Source organism: Erpetoichthys calabaricus, chromosome 3 (assembly GCF_900747795.2).
Source record: "Erpetoichthys calabaricus chromosome 3, fErpCal1.3, whole genome shotgun sequence".
Taxonomy (NCBI): Eukaryota; Metazoa; Chordata; class Cladistia; order Polypteriformes; family Polypteridae; genus Erpetoichthys; species Erpetoichthys calabaricus.
Genome location: NC_041396.2, coordinates 210,665,258 through 210,688,510, shown reverse-complemented (window position 1 = coordinate 210,688,510; position 23,253 = coordinate 210,665,258). Strand labels below are relative to the sequence as shown.

The 23,253-nt window shown below is 38.1% G+C and overlaps 1 long non-coding RNA gene across 1 annotated transcript in view; it reads left to right on the top strand.

The window, feature by feature from the left end:
* The first annotated feature begins 1,192 nt into the window (after positions 1-1,192).
* LOC127527178 (uncharacterized) overlaps positions 1,193-23,253 on the top strand; it is an 80,653-nt gene continuing 58,592 nt past the window's right edge. The window contains exon 1 of the long non-coding RNA XR_007934480.1: positions 1,193-1,377. This is a non-coding gene — a long non-coding RNA (uncharacterized LOC127527178). The remainder of the gene's footprint in view (positions 1,378-23,253) is intronic.

The following is a 23,253-nucleotide window of genomic DNA, read 5'->3' as shown; positions in this document are numbered from 1 at the left end:
TTTAAAGGGTATAAATGTCTAAAAACTAAATTCTGACAGTGTGAAAAACAAAGGATCACAAAATGATAAGGAGAGAGAAAGATAAGTACAGAAGGCCTATAAATTACTTTGGTAGTTTGGTATCAGGATTTGCTGCATAACTAGTAGAGTCAACAATGTGGATGTAAAGGTTATTGCACAACACTCCTAACTAGTTGGAGGGAGAGTTAGCAGCACTTAAGGTGTTCTTATTATACATGTACCAAAGCACAAAGTTGAATATGGAAAGAAGAAAGAAGATACAGTTCACTTTAACACAATTGTATGTTAAAATTCTGAATTTAACTTATATTATTGGAATAATATTGAAGTGTTCAAAGACTGTTGAGAATACCTTTTCATGATTTGAACAGTTCTCCTCTAAACACAATATTCAGCCTTTTTCGATTCTATGTTTTTACATACCAGGTGCATTAAACAGGGGTCATACGCTCCCTGGAATATGTTCATTAAAGATTGCAACTATACTGCAGATACTGTATATAATATCTTTCCCTAGTGGTAGGGCAGTATTTCTAACATAAAGAAATGAACAATAAAAATAAAGGATACAGTTAGCTTCTTTTAATATTGGCTGTACACTCACAATAATACAATTTTTGAAGGAGAGTTCCTGGCAAAATCACACTGTCATGGGGTTCCAGCATTTGCCTCTGGCCATTTAGAGTGCAGGAGGCATGGTTCCTAGGTATGGACTGGAGTGATGTCTTCCATCTTTCTGTAGGTGAACTCTAATGTTCAGTGCAGTTGCCAGAGCTTTATACTTCTTTTCATTGTCTTTTTTTCCAAAATAAGAACATGCACTTGCCAAACATGGGCTACACTCTTTTGCTGGCATAAGGTAAATGGAAATAGCATGCAGTAACTGTTGACCAGAAACTGACCATTGGGCCATGGGGTACACCTATTGTCTTTTAATAGCCTACCTGAGTTGTCTTCACTTGTCTCTTGCCATCTCTCTGTCAAGTGGTTTACATAGCAGTAATGTTTTCTCCCTGTCAATTTGCCTTGGCTGTGTTTATGCATGGCCACAGTCATCCATCTTAAGTAAAACAATGTACTGTGGACTAAACCTCACAGATCACATTGGCACACTTTAAACCTTTGGTTACACCAGAGCATATCTAAGAATAATTAATAGTCTGGGCGGCACGGTGGCGCAGTGGTAGCGCTGCTGCCCCGGAGTAAGGAGACCTGGGTTCGCTTCCCAGGTCCTCCCTGTGTGGAGTTTGCATGTTCTCCCCATGTCTGCGTGGGTTTCCTCCGGATGCTCTGGTTTCCTCCCAAAGACATGCAGGTTAGGTGCATTGGCGATCCTAAATTGTCCCTAGTGTTTGTGTGTGCCCTGCACTTGGCTGGTGCTCTGTCTGGGGTTTGTTCCTGCCTTGCGCCCCATGTTTTGGATGGGATTGGCTGCAGCAGACCCCAGTGAGCCTGTGTGAGGATATAGACTGATTGTTGTAAGGTTCTGCAATTAATTGGAAACATTTCACACTCTTTTTTTGTAAGTTCTCCTAAACATCTCTATTTTTCATTTGTGTCACTGGGCTGCCAATCTTGCATTATTCCAGATATCCCTGATCATTATGATGCCGTTGAGTATGGTCAAGCGGCATGATGGAAAGGTTTCTTTATCCACATATGACACCGTGAATGATGGTCACATGAAAACAGGTAGATATTTTTGGGATGTCTTTTATTATGAGTTTTTGTTACTTTTCTTGCGTTTCTGTATATTACTTATTTGTATTTGGTGCACATTTTTATTTTTTTAAGCGTGTTTTGCCACTCACTTTGCTTTATTTGCATTACAGTGATGTTTGTACATGTACCCATTGGGGGAGAGTTAAAACTTAGCAGATATCCACTCTGTATGCTGACACATTTCTGATGAAACAAGCTCTGGAGAGTGTTATGTGGTGTCAGAGTTGAGCTTTATTTGAAGCTAGTGCTGTTTTTTTTGTTTTGTTTTGTTATTTTGATAAAACATTCATACACTCTTATTGTGCCATCTGATTTTATTTTTCTTTAATGTCCGTGCTGGTTGTGACACTTAACAGTCTGTTGGAATGGATGTTAAAAGTGTTTTTGAGTCCAGTATGAATGGAAAGAAAAGTCCCTGCTGAACCTAACAGAAGGCTTAGGAGATTTGTTAGGTGAATTTTAATAGATAAAATAACAAATGGATTTATACTACATACACATTAACCTCAATGGCTTTGACTGCTTTGATGTGCTCATGCTGATGCGGTATTTGTTCAGGGTACCAGTAACAATGGATAACAACACTTTACAAAACTTTCTATTCTGAAATATTCATTTCTTTTAACCAAGTATATTTTCAAAAGAGGTTAAGAAAGAGGTTAAGATATGGCTTGTGCTAGGGATTTTCTGTGAAGTCAGAATATTTCATTATGTGTGATATTTGTATAACAATGGTGAAAAAATGTACTTTAAGAATGCCTCTGCAATGTCATAAAACTTTTCTGTACCACTTCTCTAAAGTACAATTGATTACATTCATTTTGCAGTTCTAACTCAGGCAGCTTAAGTGGGGCAGAGTCAGGCAGACGTCAAACCAGTGACCATGGATTTTAAAGTGGAGTGCTTTTAGGTGTTATGCTAAATTGCCTACCAAACAAATATAAGTCAGAGGTTTTCTTTTACTTTTAAACATGAGTTAATTTGGTGCATTACCAACAATGGTTTTGCTCAGTGATATGGCAGGACCACAAAATATTCACAAAAAGAAAATTTGATTATGCAGTCATAACTTGGAGATATTACTTTGAACTTTACCATATTCCTAAAATAAATAAAACTTGTGTGAGTAAGTGAGGGAGAAACACTTAATGTTTACAATACCAATAGGCTATTCTATCAGCATCAATGTTGATAAACAAAATCTGGGGCAATCATGTACCTCAATGGCTTTGCTAGCTTTGATGTTCCTTAGATTCCATATTATGCTAGAACGTCAAAAATGGTGTACGTGCAAACAAAATCAATGTACTGTATGCCAATTCACATTTCAAGTTCTTTTATAAATCCCAAATCAACTTAAAACTATGCACTGTTGTATATGGTTTTAGCAGCTCCATGTCACCTCCTGCCAGTAACTATGTATGGCTTGAAAAACTGCATTTTTTGAATATTCATAACTTGGTCATGCTCTTGAGTGATGTGGAAGAACACAGAAATCTCAATGAATGTGAACTTTAGATATTACTGGCATTAAGCAGATTTTAAAGAGTAGCCATGGGGGCCCGCCCCCCACAAGCACAGTTGCACTATGTTAGTAAAATAAATCCTCAATTTTTAGAGCCACAGTTAATTTAAATATGTTAATCAATTAATTTGTTGCACAGTGGCGCATAGTAAAAGGTCTGGGGGTTGCCCCCGATGCTCCCTGTATGGAGTTTGCATGTGGGTCCCTGTGGGTTTGCTCTGGTTTCTACCTACAGTCCAAAGACATGCAGTTTAGGTGAATTGGTGATGCAAAATCATCCCCTGATGTGTATGTGTGTGTTCACCCATTGAGGTGCTGTCACCATGTCCAGTGCTTGTTCCTGCCTGTGCCCATTGTTTTGCTAAGATAGGCTCCAGCTGCCACCTGCCCTGGATAAGTGGGTTTAGAGGATTGATGGATCAATGAATACTTTAATCTCTCCTGCCAATGCAAACCTCATGTGCATGTCAGTCCTTAAAACAGTAATACTCTGTACAGTTTCAATTACAGGTTAGTTCATGGTTTCAGATTAGGAGAGTGATTATTTCAATTTAAATATTTTGTATATAGTATTTTCCTCTTTTGCATGCCCGAAAGATGCTCCTGTCGGCAAAACAGATCTTCAGAGGCAGTTGAAATGGCAGTGATCATAGCTACAGCTTTTGTGTGCCTGTTCAAACAGCTGCATGGTAATGTGAGTTAATCTTTATCACACATCACTCTATGACAAAATTTTTAAAAACCAAAAATGTAATGTCTGTCTCTTGGATGAAGTAAACGAATAACAGAAAATACTCCAACTTTCCAATCAGTTAAATAATTCATATCTGAATGTTATACTCTTCATATATTCTGTCGTTGTTGTCTTCTTTGTTTTTCACCTGCACCTGTTAGGGATCACCACAGAGGATCATCTATTTCCATATTATCCTGTTCTCTTCATCTTTCTCTGTCACTCTCACCACCTGCATGTCCTCTCTCATTACATCCATTAACCTTCGCTTAAGCCTTCCTCTTTTCCTCTTGCCTGGCAGCTCTATCCTTAGCATCCTTCTCCCAATATTTCCAGCATCTCTCCTCTGCACATGTCCAGACCAACTAAATCTCTTCTCTCTGGCATTGACTCCAAACCATTCGACCTGAGCTGACCCTCTAATGTACTCATATCTAATCCTGTCCATCCTCGTCACAACCAATACAAATCTTAGCATCTTTAACTCTGCCATCTCCAGCTCTGTCTCCTGTGTTTTCATTAATGCCAACCCGTATAGCATAGTTGGTCTCATTAACATCCTGTAGACCTTCCCTTTCACTCTTGCTGATACCCGTCTGTCACAAATCACTCCTGACACTCTTCTTCACCCACTCCACCCTGCCTGCACTCTCTTCTTTACCTCACTTCCACACTCCCCATTACTCTGGACCATTGATCCCAAGTATTTAAACTCATCCACCTTTGCCAACTCTGCTTCCTGCATCCTCACCATTCCTCTGACCTGCTTCTCATTCACACACATGTATTGTCTTGTTCCTACTGACATTCATTGTTCTCCTCTAGGGCATATCTCCACCTCTCCAGGGTCTCCTCAGCCTGCTCCCTACTCTCGTTATAGATCACAATGTCATCCGCAAACATCATAATCCATGGGGACTCCTGTCTAATCTCCTCTGTTCCCTTCACCAACAGGCCCATTGAAATACGCTCCAATCACCACTCTCTCACTCTCTCTCCCTTGAATACACTCTCCACCACTTCATTCAACTCACTCCAGAAATCTTCTGTCTCATCCATCGCACAACCAAATTGTGGGGGATTTGCACTAACAACATTCTAACTTCATATTCATCACTATGTCTGTCACTCTTGTCACCTACAAAACACTCTTGACATACTGTTCCTTCAGGATGACCCATATCACATATCTCTTCCCATCCACACCATGGTAGAATAATTTCAACCCGCCACCGATACACCTGGCCTTACTCCCCTTCCAACTAGTCTCTTGGACGTACAATATATCAACCTGCCTTCTCTTCTTCATGTTGGCTAACTCTCTCCCTTTACTAGTCATACTGCCAACATTCAAAGTTCCTACCATCACTTCCACCCTCCTATCCTTCCTCCTCTCCTCCTGCCTCCGCCTCCAGACACGCCTTCCCCCTCTTCTTCTCCTTCAACCAACACTAGCCCAATTTTCCCCAGCACCCTGTTGGCTAACAGTACTGGTGGCGACTATTGTTAACCCGGACCTCAACCGATCTGGCATGGAAATCTGTATTATCTGCATATTAATCTGGCAAAATTTTACAGCAGATGCCCTTCTTGACTTAACACCATTTATCCGGGCTTGTGACAGGCATGAAGAAACAAATTGGTATGTGCTTCCCCCCATGGCTGGGTTATATACATATATTCTGTAATTTCTTAAAATAAAAAAGTGTTTATTTTGCCACAATTAAAATTACAATTACAATTAAAATATGCAGACCAACAAATTTAAAAGCACAATGCTTTCTGTCATTTAAATGTCATTAATGGTATTTGTGTCCTTTTTCTTGATAAAGACTGACTTATAAGCCATGTTAGACATCCTACAGCCATCTTCTGCTGAACTGGGGCCAGGGCCAGATTAAGACCTTTAGAGGCCCTAATCACTTATAAGATTTTGGTGCCCCCATGTATATCTAATTCAAAATATAAACAATAATAAACCGTAAAATAAAATTTTATTTTTTGAAATGAAACAAAACTTGCAGTAAGAAGGAACATGTTTATTCTTGTATGCTTCCACTTTATTTATATTTGAAAAATATTTTTCTTACTTTTTCTAATTCTGTCTTTGATCAGATCCTCAAAACTAATCTTACGTAACACATCTGCTTCTATACTTAATAGAGATAAGGCGTTCAGCCTGCCTATAGTAATACTGTTTAATTATTTTTATTATTGTGTGTGTGTGTGTGCATATATATATATATATATATATATATATATATATATATATATATATATATATATATACATACACACCGGGTCTCCCTGATTATGAAAGGACCGGGGGAGAGAATACTTCCAGGACAGTGTCCCCACCGTGGTCACTGTCAGAGGGTGTATGAACATTTACAAGGCCCTATTTGGAAGCACTTCTGCCACACCCACAAAATCTTATTGTGATAGGTTAAAGCGTTTTTGAGTTAACGTGTTGTAAGGTTTCCAAACTCTTTTGGGACTCACCCCAATGGGACGACATGCCGAAGAGCGTCCCAAAGTGTGATCACTGCATCTGTGGAAGACAGCCTATCGGCTGCCCAGTGCTGTAGCAGCTCACCAAAAAAAGAAATCCGAAAAGATTGTGGTCACGTTATGAGCACCTGCCATCGATGGGTGAATCAAGGAACATTATAACTGCACGGAACAGTATTACTGGGCCACAAACCTGGCCACAACCCTGCCTGATTGCTGTGTCTGTGTATAGGAAATTGGTAGATCCCGCTACAATAAATAACCGTGCTGTTCCTGTTTCAAGGGCGTCATTTCAACCTTCAAAGCTTACTTTCTTACGAAAACCTTTGCACCGGCAATTGAAGCGGCAACTAAAGAAGAAACCATCACTCTTTAAGAATTTTGGAAGCAATTCAACATTAAGCATGCAATATTTAATATCAACGAATCCTGGAAGCAAGTTATGTCTCACTGCATGAGGTCTGATTGGAAGAAACTTTTACCCGAGTGCACTATCGATTCTTGCGACTTTGAAGAATCATTGACACAAGTGATTGAAGAAATATCCACCCTTGGAAAAAATCTTGGATTCAATGATGTTAATGCTGAAAACGTCAGTGAATTATTAGCTTTACATTCGAGCGATTTATGTGATGATGACCTGGTTGACATTGAAAGTCAGACGGCTTCGCAAGAAAGTGAATCAACTGAAAATGAAGGCGAAGAGACTCAAACCAAGGAAACAACATTGAAACAATTTGATGCAATGTTCTTTACGTTTGACACCCTTAAACATCAAATTACTGAAATGGATCCTGATGTTGGCAGAAGTGCGCCCGTCTGCCACAACTTAGAAAGTCAAATTGTTTGAAACAGACGGATCTACGAGAGCCAGAAGAAAGAACAAACAGCCCAAATGACACTCCATAAATTCTTTTCTAAAACATGATGATAGTTTTAATTAATAAAGATTTAATCTTAAAAGGTCACCACAGTGCAGAAAAGACGAGGGAACGCATTTTGAAATGCTTTTATTGGGTGAATATGGGCCAGGATGTGGAGTGATTTTGTAAGACCTGTCCCAGTTGTCAAATAGTTTCTGTCCACAGACCTGCCAGGACATCCCTTGCACAGATGCTTACTTTAGACGTTCCCTTTGAGAGGATGAGATTAGATATTGTTGGCCCACTTCCCAGGAGTAAAAGTGGCTTTGCAGTATATGCTTGTGTTAATCGACTACGCCACAAGATACCCAGAAGTAGCAGTGCTGCGATGAGCGGACGTCCGAACAATTGCAAAAGCACTCTTGGATATGTTCACACATATTAGTATCCTTCACGAGATCCTCACTGATCAGGGCAAAGCCTTTATGTCTCGCATCATGAAGCAGCTATGTAAAAGTTTCAGAATTAAGCAGTTACACTCCACAGTTTATCATCTGTAGATGAATGGATTGACTTAACGATTTAACAAAACCATAAAACAGATGATTCAGCATGTAGCCTATGATGATCCAACTTCCGGAGATACAGTTGTATCTTTCCCCCTGTTTGCTGTTAGGGAGCCCTTTTGAACTATTATTTGGCCGGCGACTGCACATGGGTATTGGAAATGTTTTGGGATGAATGGACAGGGACTCGTGAGAATCCCCCTGGGGGAAGGTTGGTCAATGAGTCATTTCACTGCAAGACCAGATTGCCAGATTGTACATTATTGCAGTGGAACATCAGCAGCGTGAGAAGGAGGCACAAAAATGCAATTATGACCAGATGAGTAAACTCCATTTAAGAAGGGGGATTGTGTGCTGGTGTTGATTCCATCCGATGCACATAAATTTCGGGCCAAGTGGCAAGGGCTGGCAGTGATAGAAGAACGTATGTCCCCAGTGAATCATAAAGTCAGAATTCCCAGGCGGCAGAAACCTGTGCAATTTTTGCATATTAATCTTTTAAAGGAGTGGCATGACCATCACGAAGTCCCCCAGACTGAGGTCACTATTGGGGACCATGATTTAATTGACACCCAGACAGCTGATTGAGGGGAACTTGGAGGTTTCCAATGGGATGACACGCCGAAGAGCATCTCGAGGTGCAATCGCCACGTCTGTGGAAGACAGCCTATCAGTTGCTGGGGCAACTGCAGGCTCCCAGCGCTGTAGCAGCTCACCGTGAAAACAAAACCAAAAAGATCGTAATCACACTATGAGCACCAGCCGTCGATGGGTGATGCAAGAAACATTATAAATGGAGGGAATAGTACTACTTGGCCACTATGTGTTTACACACTGAAAGACACACAGACAGACATAATTTCATAAATGGTATTTTCAGACTCAGGAAGGTCTAAAACGTCACGATTAATCAAAATCTCGAGATCGAATTTTTTCGCAATTTCTGTACTTTCTCTACACTATGTATACAAGAAAGTAAAAACAGTTGGTCTGTATATACAAAGTAAATTTTTTATTTCAAAACACTTTACTAACATTGTGAGTGGCATAATGTAAAAAATAAAACAAGGAAAAAAATAACATTTAAAATGACTGCAAAACAATATCTAAAATAACTTAACTTTTCCCAAGATTCTGACATCTGGATGCTTCAACACATTCTTAATTTTTAATGTAGGGTTTTATGCAATTTATTATTTTTTGTTGTCATTTAAGAGCCACTTCTTTGCTAACAATTTGTTCCCTTCATTGTACACAGAGCTATTATGGAACAGTCTCACAAACCCATCTGCCATATTAGTCCATTATTTCCCTGGAAACAAAGGTGAAGAACTGAGAAATGGCAGATGTTTAATTTTTGTTTTTTGCTAATAATGCAGCTAGAGCAGCTGGAAGGGGCCATTTACTCAGAATACACTGACAGTGGAGTGGAAGCACAGCTATAAAAATATTGAAATGTTGGCTGCATTTTGTATGGCAATCTAAGAAACACTACAAACTAGATTAGTTGGCCTGGAAAATGCCTTTTTATTAAATTGTCAGATTGGCAGCAGTTTTCTCTACTCCCATTGAGGTCTTCTATTAGAGTGTTCCTCAAGGGAAGCACAGGAGTTTCCTGTGATGTTCAAGAAATGTATGGACCCACAGTGTGTGTAACAGGATAAGTGGCCCCAATTTTATATAAGCAATACTCTCACATATAGTATTATATAAACAATGCTCTCTCACAGAGCACCATATTTCTGATTCAGTTCTTGGAGCAAGGCTTATGAGATCATCTTTTCTTAATGATGTTTCATTTTTTTCTGAACTCAGGTTTGGTTTATGAGGAAATGTTCAACCATCAATTATTCTCATGTAATCCATTTCAGGTTTGTGGGGAGCATTACCAAACAAGACCCAAGTTTATTGTACTCTTACACACAATCCCTCATGTTATGCCAGTTTAGAGTCTCTGGCACATGGTAGAAAACTAGAGTACCCAAAGAAACCATACTCAGACATGAAGAGAACGTGCAAACCCTGAACAGGTAGCAGCACTAATTCAAAAGCTAACTATTGTGCATGTCAAACAGCAAACAACAGATCTCAGACTCAAGGCGGCAGTAGACATTCCCTCGCCCCAACTCCTCAACACTACCTCCTGGGTCCAGAAATCAAGCTTAATAAACACGAAACTAAAGACATGCTCTATAATGGCTCATAATGTCATTTGAAATTTTTTATTTGGAAAATATATTTTATATCCTGTTTATCTTGACCTGCTCTTTATTTTGGAAAATGTCAAATTCACCATTCTTTTCCCAAATATATTGGTGGCTAGAACTCTACAGAGATTGCTTTTATGATCTATTAAAAGTTATGCTTATCTCCATCCTCAGTGTGGGCACGTAGAGTACCTTTGAAATAAAAGAAAACAAGGTGTCTTTATTATACTGTACTTGATGTCTTAATGCAATGTATACAGTATAGGACTGAGATTGTCCTGGCTTTGAGGCTTCAGCACTTAAATGTATATTTAAAATACAGTTGACTTGGAAAAGAAAAAGAATGAAGAAGATTAAACTCTTCAGATTAGAATAGTCACTGTTTTCCCTCAGAAAAGCAGAAACATTTATTTAAAAATAGACATAAAACGGCTTTTTGATTAAATATCTTTATTCTGCAGCAGTTTTTTTCTCTGGAAAGAAAAATGCACATAGAAATTTGCCTTGGGCAATGCTAACTATTTTCTTATATTGACAATCAGTAATATGAAATACTGTAAATTTGTAAAGTACTATTTACTTTGAAAAAGGTCTAGTTCGTCCTAATGAGTGCATTGAAGGTCCAATAATAATAATTTTAAGCATATATTTAAGTTACTTGATTAACACTTTTATTTTCGAATTTAGAAATACAGTTTCTTTCAATACTGCGCTGAGATGATTTTAACATCCTTTTATTAGACAGATACTTTGGATTTATAGAGTGTACATTTCTTCCCTTGGAACAAGTTAACTGACCTTTCCAGCTACCTATAAATATCCTTTAACATTACTTGCTTTCCAAGACCCATTTTTAGAATGATATACCCTGCCTTTGAAATATTTTTATATTTTGTAGCAATAAATTTTAGGTAAAATTGGAGTTCAGATGGTTCAGTATCATCCCCTTAACTTTTATGGTAAAATAGTTTTATTCTTAAATACTGTAGAAATTGATCTTAGGCATATCTGCACAGCCAGTACAAACACTCAGTTTATTATTGAAAAATTACTAGGGGGTACCTTCCCCCAACAAGAAAAAAATGTGTGAAAGTCATTTTCCCTCCTCACTAGTTCAGCAGTTTAAGGTAGGTCATCAAATACAAATAAAAAGAAGTTAAAATCAAACCTTGTTCCATACTTTTCCAAACCTGCAGTGGTTCAGATAAAAAGCCACCTCCTTGCTGAGATAATAAGGAAGTTTTGAAGTGTGCACAGGTGGCTACACTACTGACTATGGGGATGATGCATTGATAAAAAACAGACTCACTTGCTGAACACTCTAGGAAAAAAATAAAACATTCACAAAATAGCACATTTAACCAGCTCTACTGTAATCAGTGTTAGGTTTGCTAGAATGTCTGTATTGCAGACAGCCATTCATCCATCCATTTTCTAAACCCACTTATCCAGAGCACAGTCTCAGCTAGACCCTATCTTAACAAGCACTGGCCATAAGGCAGGAACAATCCCGAGACAGGGTGACAGCCCGTCACAGGGTGAGCATACACACACCAGGGACCAATTTAGCATCACCAATCTACCTAACCTTCATATTTTTGGATTTTGGAAGGAAGCCTATGTGGACGCAGGGAGAACATAAAAACTCCATACAGGGAGCACCCATGTTGGCTACCACTGTGCCAACACGGCACCCTTATTGCATAGACAGTTCTTAGGATCAGGGTGTAGTTCTTCAGCCTTCAGGGAGAAACTTTGACAGGATGCAATGCCTTTAACAAGGAAAGGAAAATGTGAGTGTTTAGAAAAAACAAGTAAATAGAAAGTCTGTCCCAATCCAGGTGGTTCATTGTGTGGTCGGTGTGGCAACATGCTATCAGCGCATGCTCCTAACCTCTCTCTCTCTGTACAGTCAACCCCCACAAAGTCACGGTTCAGAGTTCGCAGCCTCAGTTGTTCGTGGATTTTTCCTTAGAACCTAACTAATAATTGTTCGCGGAAACCGCAAATATCCTCTGCAATTTTTTTATGGCTTTTTTCGTGGCAATACTGCACTGTAGAGAGAAAAAAAGCAAATGTAGAGGAAATGTGGCTTGGGATGGTAAAATACCCCTGTACTCAGAGGCAGGAGGTTTGAAAGTAGCGAATCCGAGAGCGTTATTCATTTCTCCTTGCTGCTGATTGGCTGCTGCCCTGTGACGCATCTCCGGCAGATGCAGCCCAGCATTCGCACATCATAACAGTTTACCACGTGTTGCTACCTCGAGTGTTCCAGTGAGTGCTCTTGTGTTTTTCGTTTTGTTTTTCTTAAAGCCCTAAGATGCTGCCCAAGCTCCTGAAGAAGAGGCGCCACCCGAGGAGCTGTAAATTACATACCTTACTACCATATCGTACTGCACAGCTAATTCATCATCATTATCATCTTCAATTAATATTCATTATTGGTAAGTACCCGTACTTTTTACTGTATTTTTATTAACTTAAATTATTACTCTATTTACCCTACTTATACCAAAGAAAATGACAGCACATACCAAAGAAATCACACTTGCATGAATTACAGTACATATAGGGATAATATCGGTGTTTTACATTCTAGCACTGCGGGAGACATAGCAGTACAGTACTGTACAGTATACGGGTTTACCTTTACATTCTTTTTTTTTTAGGGTAATGTATAAAGCTGAGTTTGAAATGAAATCAAAGTGTTTTGGGGGCATATTTAGGGTTTAAACTATAAAAATAGGCATTTATAGGCATTTTTTGACCACATCCAAAACTCACGATTTTTTCACAATTTGCAGGTGCTGTAGGGATGTAACCCCCGTGAATTTCAGGGGTCGACTATATATATATATATATATATATATATATATATATATAAAACTGCTCAAAAAATTAAAGGAACACTTTGAAATCACATCAGATCTCAATGAGAAAAAAATCTTGGATATCTATACTGATATGGACTGAGTACTGTGTTAGGAATGAAAGGATGCCACATCGTTTGATGGAAATGAAAATTATCAACCTACAGAGGGCTGAATTCAAAGACACCCTGAAAATCAAAGTGAAAAAATGATGCGGCAGGCTAGTCCATTTTGCTGATATTTCATTGCAGCAACTCAAAATCGTACTCAGTAGTTTGTACAGCCCCCACGTGCTTGTATGCATGCCTGACAATGTTGGGGCATGCTCCTAATGAGACAATGGATGGTGTCCTGGGGGATCTCCTCCCAGATCTGGACCAGGGCATCACTAAGCTCCTGGACAGTCTGAGATGCAACCTGGCGGTGTCGGATGGACCGAAACATAATGTCCCAGAGGTGTTCTATTGGATTTAGGTCAGGCGATTGTGGGGGCCAGTCAATGGTATTAATTCCTTCATCCTCCAGGAACTGCCTGCATACTCTCACCACATGAGGCCTGGCATTGTTGTGCACCAGGAAGAACCCAGGACCCACTGCACTAGCATAGGGTCTGACAATGGGTCCAAGGATTTCATCCTGTTACCTAATGGTTGTCAAAGTGCCGTTGTCTAGCCTGTAGAGGTCTGTGCATCCCTCCATGGATATGCCTCCCCAGATCACCACTGACCCACCACCAAACTGGTCATGCTGAACAATGTTACAGTCAGCATAACATTCTCCATGGCTTCTCTTGACCCTTTCACGTCTGTCACATGTGCTCATGGTGAACCTACTGTCATCTGTGAAAACCACAGGGCGCCAGTGGTAGACCTGCCAATTCTGGTATTCTATGGCAAATGCCAATTGAGCTCCACAGTGCAGGGCAGTGAGCACAGGGCCCACTAGAAGACGCTGGGCCCTCATGCCACCCTCATAAAGTCTGTTTCTGATTGTTTGGTCAGAGATATTCACACCAGTGGCCTGCTGGAGGTCATTTTGTAGGGCTCTGGCAGTGCTTATCCTGTTCCTCCTTGTCCAAAGGAGCAGATACAGGTCCTGCTGATGGGTTAAGGACCTTCTACGGCCCTGTCCAGCTCTCCTAGAGCAATTGTCTGTCTCCTGGAATCTCCTCCATGCCCTTGAGACTGTGTTGGGAGACACAGCAAACCTTCTGGCAATGGCAAGTATTGATGTGCCAACCTGGAGAAGTTGGAATATCTATGCAACCTCTGTAGGGTCCAGGTATCGCCTCATGCTAGCAGTAGTGACACTAACCATAGTCAAATGCAAAACTAGTGAAAAAACAGAAAAGTTGAGGAGGGAAAAATGTCAGTGGCCTCTACCTGTTACACTATTCCTGTTTTGGGGGTCGTCTCATTGTTGCCCCTCTAGTGCACCTGTTGTTAATTTCATTAACACCAAAGCAGCTGAAACAGATTAACAACCCCCTCTGCTACTGACCAGATCAATATCATTGACTTGCTGCTATACTCTGATTAAAAAGTGTTGCTATAATTTTCTTGAGCAGTATATACATATATATATATATATATATATATATATATATATATATATATATATATATATATATATGTATATAATGACAACCAATTATCCTTCAATGTGTAATTTCCTTAAGACCTTTATCTTGACACAGTATTGCTTTACAAAAAGTATATGATAGGAATTTTACTGTTACTGTATTTTAATATATGTACTTTCAAAGGCAAAGCTCAGCATTTTTACAAATCAAATTGTAGCCTTCACTTTGGAACTGAACAGTAAGCTATGCATGAAGGAGAAGAAGGTTGTGTGAATGACTGAGGAAAACAATAACATATACAACTATTGACACAGGGAAACATATGGGAAACAACCCAGCAGTTAGTGGCTGTGACATCACAGAGTCATGGTTATAAACATCACGACAAACAGTTCTTATTTATCTTAGTTGGCAAAGAGTCAAGAAACAAAGAATCTGCCATGTGTTCAATTTGAGACAGTTTTGCTGGTTTAATTCATTTTGTACAATAACTTTTTGGCTTTGATTTAGGATTTTGTTTTGGTTTTGACATGTATTACATATCTCACCTGTCCTTCGATTTATGTCTTGTCTCTCGGCTATTTTCTAAAACATTCGCTGCCTTTCTGGTTTTGGCAGTAAATAAATAGCCAATAACACAGTCAATGACAGCAGTGGAAATAATTAGGAACTGTATTTAAAACTGAAGTTAGGAAGCACTTATTTAAATGAACAGTTATGGGAGTTTGAAATAAATTACCAAGTCTTATACAGTGTCTAAAAAGTATGTTGGACAATTTAGCTATCTGCTAATAGTCTGTCTCTCGTTTGTCAAACGTCTTATGTTCCAATGTTCTTAACATACTGAAGCATTTATTATGATCTTAAAATTCTCACATTCTAAGAGAACATAAAGATATTGTGGCAAGTGAAGCCACAAAAATGTGTAATTATCTTGTGTAAGGGATGCCACATACTTTCAGCATTTAAATTCAATCTGAAGACTTGCTACTTTAGTCCTGCATATTCTGCTTAGAGGTGCTGATTAGCTGTTCACAGAAGAACTCTTTTTGTTGGTAATTCAATCCTTAGTGTCATTTAGGGCTTAGCCATATAAAGGTGCTACATAAATCCTAACATTCCTTGCATGTACACCAGAACTGGAAACAAACCTTTTTTCATTTGTTGGATTTTTGGGCCTTTTATGGGAATGATAATACAAAGCAATTCTATATGAGGAGAAGAGTGAGTTGGCAGTTCAGTGAAGTGAGTGTGTGAATCTGTGTGCTTGTATGTAAAGGAAAAAAGGAATATTTATAACTTTATTTACATCCTAATCTGATCTGTGGTATGCAAAAAAAAAGTTGTACATAGTTTGAAACATGAGTAATTTTTTATATTTTAAAATGTCATATTTTTCCTTAGTTTGGTTAACAGTGATACTCCAAAACATCCACATCTTTCAATAGATTATAACTTTCTTTTATAAAAGCTCTTAAGCATTTCATTGCTTCGCAATGACTTATAGTTCAAAGAGGGCTCTGTACACAATATATGCAGCATCTTTCTCAGTGTGGAGATTTTGAGACAACCACTTTTATACAAATCTTTGAACTGACAGCATAAAATGCAAATCCTTTAGACCCCAGGTAGCCATGGAAACAGAACAGGATAGGGTTTTAAGTTTCGGTTCTAAGAAATTGGTTCAAAGAAAGATTATCCTGAAATCTATAGCAAGGTACAGTCTTTCCTTTTCATTTTCAGTAAATTTTTAACTATAGTTTAAAACTGACTCTGTATTAAGATCAAATTGAAACAAACATACTGTATATAATATGCACTAGGACTGGAGACACTGCAGTAAATAATTGTATATTCCAACCTATAGGACATTTAGTTTGTCTTTCTAATCTTTAATCAAGTATGTGCCTGTCTCTTTAATGACTGGACATTTCATTAACCTTTTATGTGTGAGGAACAGCTGGATGCATATGAAATATGCTCAGTTTGATCAGGTCTAGCCATCTAAAGGAAAGGATGCAAGAATTCTGGTTAAGTCTGAAAGTTCAAAAATTGATGTGTATCATCAAAAGTTTACATGACTGCCTAATTCTTTACCCAAGGAGAAAGTAAGCAGAACCAGAAACAGGTATCTATATGTATTTTAAATGCATATAAAACAAAAGAGAAAAAGTTGTCAAAGTATATAATTCCATTCTATATTTTAAATAAAGTAAAAACAATTTTATAGAATGAAGAATTGTGCATAGAACAAATTTTGTTTTCAAAAAGTAAACACAATGCAATCAACAATGGAAAAATAGAATGCTTAATTCTTTATCCTTATGCTTACCTCTAGTATATTCTTCATTATGGAATATTTAATGCAAGAAATACTTAATGCATTTTTGTCAAAACTAACGTAATTGGGTGATTGCTTTAAGGCAGTGCATAAAGTGGCAAAAAAGCAGTGAAGAAAAAGATGAAAGCAAAAAATGTAAAATTTCCTGTTTAAAGAATAACTAAGACTCTTATAAAATAAGATTTGTCTATCTTTCTGTGTCATCACACTGAATATATTTCACCTGCAGAGTGTCCAGATTTTGGAAAAAATACAGACAGGGGACTTTGAATTTATTGGGATACGAGATGAAGAGCTTCATCTCTTTGAGTGACTAGTGACAGGAAGTTATACAGGGTAATGCTGAGGGCCCCAGTCAATCTCCCATGAATGCAGAACAAAAGGGAAAGTAACAGAAGTAGAATGAAAGCAACAATCAATAAATAAGAATGGGTGGAAGAAGAGCAATTTTCCATGCCAAGGAGGAAAAGGTGGGCTAGTCAAAAAAGAATGTTTAGCATGAATGATGTTTACTCTGTTATTACTTAAGATGTGTGTTCAATAACTGGAAAGCAGAGCGTATGGTAGGTCAATGCTCATTATATGAAAACTGGAAAAATGGGATCAAATAGAACTTTCAAATCACTTGCCACGTCAAACAGTATGAGGGTTACAAATGCAAGCTGCTGGCACACAGCTAACTGAGTTAAAGAGTTAACTCTGACATATCACTTAGCTTAAATGAAGCATCTAAACATCTTATCTAATTCATGTTGGCCATAAAAGTAGCCCTACACATCTCATATGGGACATCACTTACTTTATGATAAAGCAATTAAGACACTTCCCTTTGCATCGCCCTCTTTTACGGCTTGCCAGTGGTTCTACTGGGATAGAATCTGACATGGATCAGTGGTTCACAGAGATGAGAAAAAAAGAGTGTAACGTGTGTACCTCATGTGGGTAGTGGAAGACTTGAAGTGACATGGGAGAGCACAGACTGGGGTTATTGAGGGGAATTATAGAATGGGGTTGTACAGATTCTACAGCTGAAGTAAACAAATACAGTAATCCTTTCTAAGGATCACTTCACCACAATGTTGTCAGAGAGGTAGTCAATTCAAAAAGAACATGGGGACACTTGTTAAGGCCAGAATTCACACAAATGTTTTCCTCATACAAAGAACAATAGGGACATGGAACAAATGACCAAGTAATGTGGTGTAGCTTAGGACTTTTAGGACATTTAAATCTCGACTTGATGTTATTTTGGAGAATCTAGGTGAACAAGGTGTGCTCGTCACAATTGTTCCAATGTTCTGTGTGACCATTTGGGCCATAATGATAAATCAGTTGGAACAATGACATATCAGCCATAGTATTTTGAGGACTAACTCTCTAGCTATTGAGCCCTTTTTCATTAATCTTTTATTAACCAACTAGCAAAATACCCGCGCTTCGCAGCGGGGAAGTAGTGTGTTAAAGAGGTTATGAAAAAGTAAAGGAAACATTTCAAAAATAACGTAACATGATTGTCAATGTAATTGTGTTGTCATTGTTATGAGTGTTGCTGTCATATATATATACATATACACATATACACACACATATACACACATATACAGATATATTATATATACATATACACATATATTTTTTATATATATATTTTTTATATAAATATATATATATATATATATATATATATATATATATATATATATATACACATACATACATACATATACACACATAGATGCACTTACAATAACATACAAATCAATATAAACAACATTAACATCATTATCATATGAGAATATGAAGTAATATATAAGAAGCACATTTCATATAAATATAAATTATTAAACAGTAAAATCTTCTTGTATAATTTGCTACCGTGGCTTTTCGTTGGTCTGTCCAGGATTTTAAATCACCTGTAGCTTGCAAACCGTTTCACCTATTGACTTGAAATCTGGTACACATATAATACGTCACGTCTGCTATCCGCTTTATGGGTGATGATTGTATTACTCTTTTTATGTTTATTTTATTTTAGAATCAACTCCTATCTGCGCACACCAGGGCGGCCGTGGGCAGATGCGTATGGTGTATTCACTCCATGTTATCGTGCATTGCGCTGTCACTGGTATTTTGATAAAAGAATTTGAACAATATATAAGAAGCGTATAAATTATTAAACAGTAAAACATTAACATTTAAGAAGTAAAGTTACATTGAGTACTACTGCAGTGCCTTCGGGTATACCTCATTTTTGTTTGCCCATTACATGCTTAAATGTATACATTTTTTGGTGTACCTACCCGAGAACACGCGACATATAACCGAGCGTGGGAGAAGCATGGATTTTAAACACGCGTTGAGTTCATCTGCTGGTCTCCCTCGTGGAATAACTGGTAATGTTTGACTAAAATGTACGGCGAGTAAAACGACATTACCTCCTTTTTTTTTTTTACGATCTCTGAGATCTTGCTTTTTTTCGGTTCAAGGCTTCATAAGCTCTTTTATGTGCCATGGTGTACTTAATAAGTACTAATTATCCCAAACCATCATCTTTGAATGTTGCAAGACTTTCGCCTTGTATGTAGATCGGGGTAATTACATTCATTGCATTCCTAGTCTGAATCACAATCTGATTGTATGGGTGGTTACCTGGCACTGTAGGGTTGCCACCCGTCCTTTAAAATACGGAATCGTGCCGCGTTTGAGAATGAAATTGCGCGTCCCGTTTTGAATCAATACTGGACGGGATTTATCCCGTATTTTTTTTATCATTTTTTTTTTAAAGCAGCGTGTCATGCAAATCATCCCACACGCATTTTATGAAGATGCCTCCTTTCCTACTTTTGATTGGGTAATACTTGATGTCATCGTTAGTTTGATTGGTCTTTTTAACTGTCCAGTGAGGAGGGCGTGTCTTTTAAGTAGAGTCTGCAAAGTGTTGGCACTGAGATGTGGCGTCAGCGCCATAGTTGAAGCCCCTAACGTTGCGGTCAGCAAGTCGGCTAACATCCGCCATGTGCCGTCTTTCAGTTGCGAGAAGCAGATCATAGAATGGTTGAAACTGTTGCCCTTAACGTTGCGCCACAGCGTGTGGTTCGTTTATACCTCGTGTCTTCTCATTAAACTTTTATCTCGCGAATATGTTATTGCAATCCGCAGCGGGAGCGTTTCTATAAACTTAATTTAAACTTACGTTTTACACCGTGCTTTGTTTCCCTTATGAACATGCTTGTATGCTTCACTCGCTCCGTTCTCAATTGTTTAATTAATTTTTTGCTCTTCGCTGTTTCCGGCTGTTCCTCCATTTCCCCCTACTTCGTTCTTTTATCTCGCGAATATGTTATTGCAATCGTTAACGGGAGCGTTTCAATAAACTGATTGAAAATAGTTTTGCATTTACCTTTTTAGTAAAAGGCGAGCTTTTAAGCCTGAGAAATCACCCCGTAAATGCACACGTTTAATTGCACATGTGTTAATATGTATGGTTACACAGTATTAAAAGACAGTGAACAACGTCAGTTACCTTTGTTCCCGCGTTTGATAAAAGGTGAGCTTTTAAGCCTGAGAAATCACCCCGTAAATGCACACGTTTAATTGCACATGTGTTAATATGTATGCTTACACAGTATTAAAAGACAGTCAAAAATTAACGTCATTTACCTTCGTTCCCGCGTGTGACTCGTGCTGTAAATCTCTTCCTTGTTTTTAGTTCACGTGATTACGTAGGAGGCGTGATGACGCGATACGTGACTCCGCCTCCTCCATTACAGTGTATGGACAAAAAATATGTTCCAGTTATGACCATTACGCTTTGAATTTCGAAATGAAACCTGCCTAACTTTTGTAAGTAAGCTGTAAGGAATGAGCCTGCCAAATTTCAGCCTTCCACCTACACGGGAAGTTGGAGAATTAGTGATGAGTCAGTCAGTCAGTGAGTGAGTCAGTCAGTGAGGGCTTTGCCTTTTATTATTATAGATAAGGTCTGAAGATGTGGTGGTCATCTTTGTGATTTTTGATTTGCAAATCTTGAAGATAGCCATTCCTTTCTTTGTAGTGTAGTCTGCAGTAAATTGACAGTATACAAAACTTATAATCTTTGGTGCTGACCTCAACGTTGTTTTTGTTTGCTAACAAGCTAATTAACCTTGATGATGTATGCATGTATGAAGTGCAAACAGTATATCAAAGTAATGTAAATCAATGGTCTGCATTAATCTTGAGTCCAAGTCAATTCAAGACCTTTTAAAATATTGATAAGTCAGAAAAATTAAGGTATGAATCAAGTCATGCGATTTGAATAACCTACCTCTGCATCATATTATATTATAGCATTTTCCACTGATTTTCTCAGAACAGTTCAGGTATTTGAGAGTTACAGTTAGAAAAAAAACTTCAAGATTAGTTTTTGCAGCATGATGGAAAGCATTAAACACAATGGTCAACTCCTCAGCTCTGTCTAGCAATCAGAGTCAACCTTCTTTCTCAAAATCATTTCTTTTTCAGGGCATATGGATACTAAACAAGCCATTTTTCAAAAAGTTAAATTCTGCTGTAACCTTGTTTACATGAAAGTGAAAAAGGTAATGTATTAAAAGGACGACCCTGCAAAGCAAAAGGTGGGATGGCATTACTCCCAACTTTACTACTGGATTGAAAATATTTATACCTGGAGAGATTGAAAGTAAATAGGAGGTACTGTAAAAACATCTGCATGGTTGATTCTAGAAAGGCCATTTTATACCTACTCCTTACATGCTTTGTTCTGTGCTTAATTATCTTCAAATTACTAATAAGCAGAATGTGTTTATTCATAAGAAATTTGCTTACAAGAAAACACAGATGTTATCTCTTACTTCATTACAACACTATTTTGCATTTGAGCCCTCCCTTAATTCCACTGTATTAAATTTCTGGAAATCAAAAGGCATATCAAACATCAGTGATCTTTATATTGATCACTTTTATGCACCTTTTGATCAGCTCTGTTGTGAAGTTCCCTCAAAACACTTGCTTTTATTTTTACAAGGTAGGGATTGTAAAGAAAGAATCTGCCAAGTTCTTTCATTCTCTATCAAAGTCCACACTTTAAATTATTTTAGCTAGTAATAAGGGGAATACTGGTAAGGTTTCTAGACTTTTTGAAATAAAATCATGGGTCCAGCACTTCAAAATCTTAGGAAATACTGGGGAAAAAATATATCAGGCAAGAAACTGCATTATTCATAACATCTTTTCCTAACCAATCTATTTAAAACATACTGTAATTTATCTCAAAACTGTAAACTGGACTCCATACTTGATTAAAATTATCTAAAATATACAATAGAGTTCATCTTAATTATGAATAATGATATGTAGTTCTGGGCGGCACGGTGGCGCAGTGGCAGCGCTGCTGCCTTGCAGTTAGGAGACCCGGGTTCGCTTCCCGGGTCCACCCTGCGTGGAGTTTGCATGTTCTCCCCGTGTCTGCGTGGGTTTCCTCCGGGCACTCCGGTTTCCTCCCACAGTCCAAAGACATGCAGGTTAGGTGGATTGGTGATTCTAAATTGGCCCTAGTGTGTGCTTGGTGTGTGGGTGTGTTTGTGTGTGTCCTGTGGTGGGTTGGCACCCTGCCCGGGATTGGTTCCCTGCCTTGTGCCCTGTGTTGGCTGGGATTGGCTCCAGCAGACCCCCGTGACCCTGTGTTCGGATTCAGCGGGTTGGAAAATGGATGGATGGGTGGATATGTAGTTCTGGCCTTGCTAGGCCATATGTTTTGCGAATGTTCTAAATTAAACTGTTTTTGGAAAACAATATTTGCTTTTCTATCAGATAGTACTGAGTTTACTATCATCCCACAGACCTTACTATTTTATTATATAGTAGAAAAATAAGTAATGATTAAACTAAACAGCTTGAGTATCTCTGAATATCTCTGAAATGTTCAGTACACATTTGAAATAATCATGTTGGAGAAAGGAAAAATCCAGAGATTTCAAAATAAGTTTCAAGATTTCCTGCATATTGTTTAGATAGATAGATAGATAGATAGATAGATAGATAGATAGATAGATAGATAGATAGATAGATAGATAGATAGATAGATAGATATTTTATTAATCCCAATGGGAAATTCACAATATTTAGATTACGATATGTTACATATTAGATATGTAAGTAAGAATTCCAGTGCATGCTGTGCACGTGACAATAAAGTTGAACTTGAATTCTGATAATCTTGTGACACGTACCAAATGGAGCAGGTAGCAGCTATATTATTATAGATAGTTATGTACATAAACATTTATTAATTAAGACAAAAATGCAGATCAT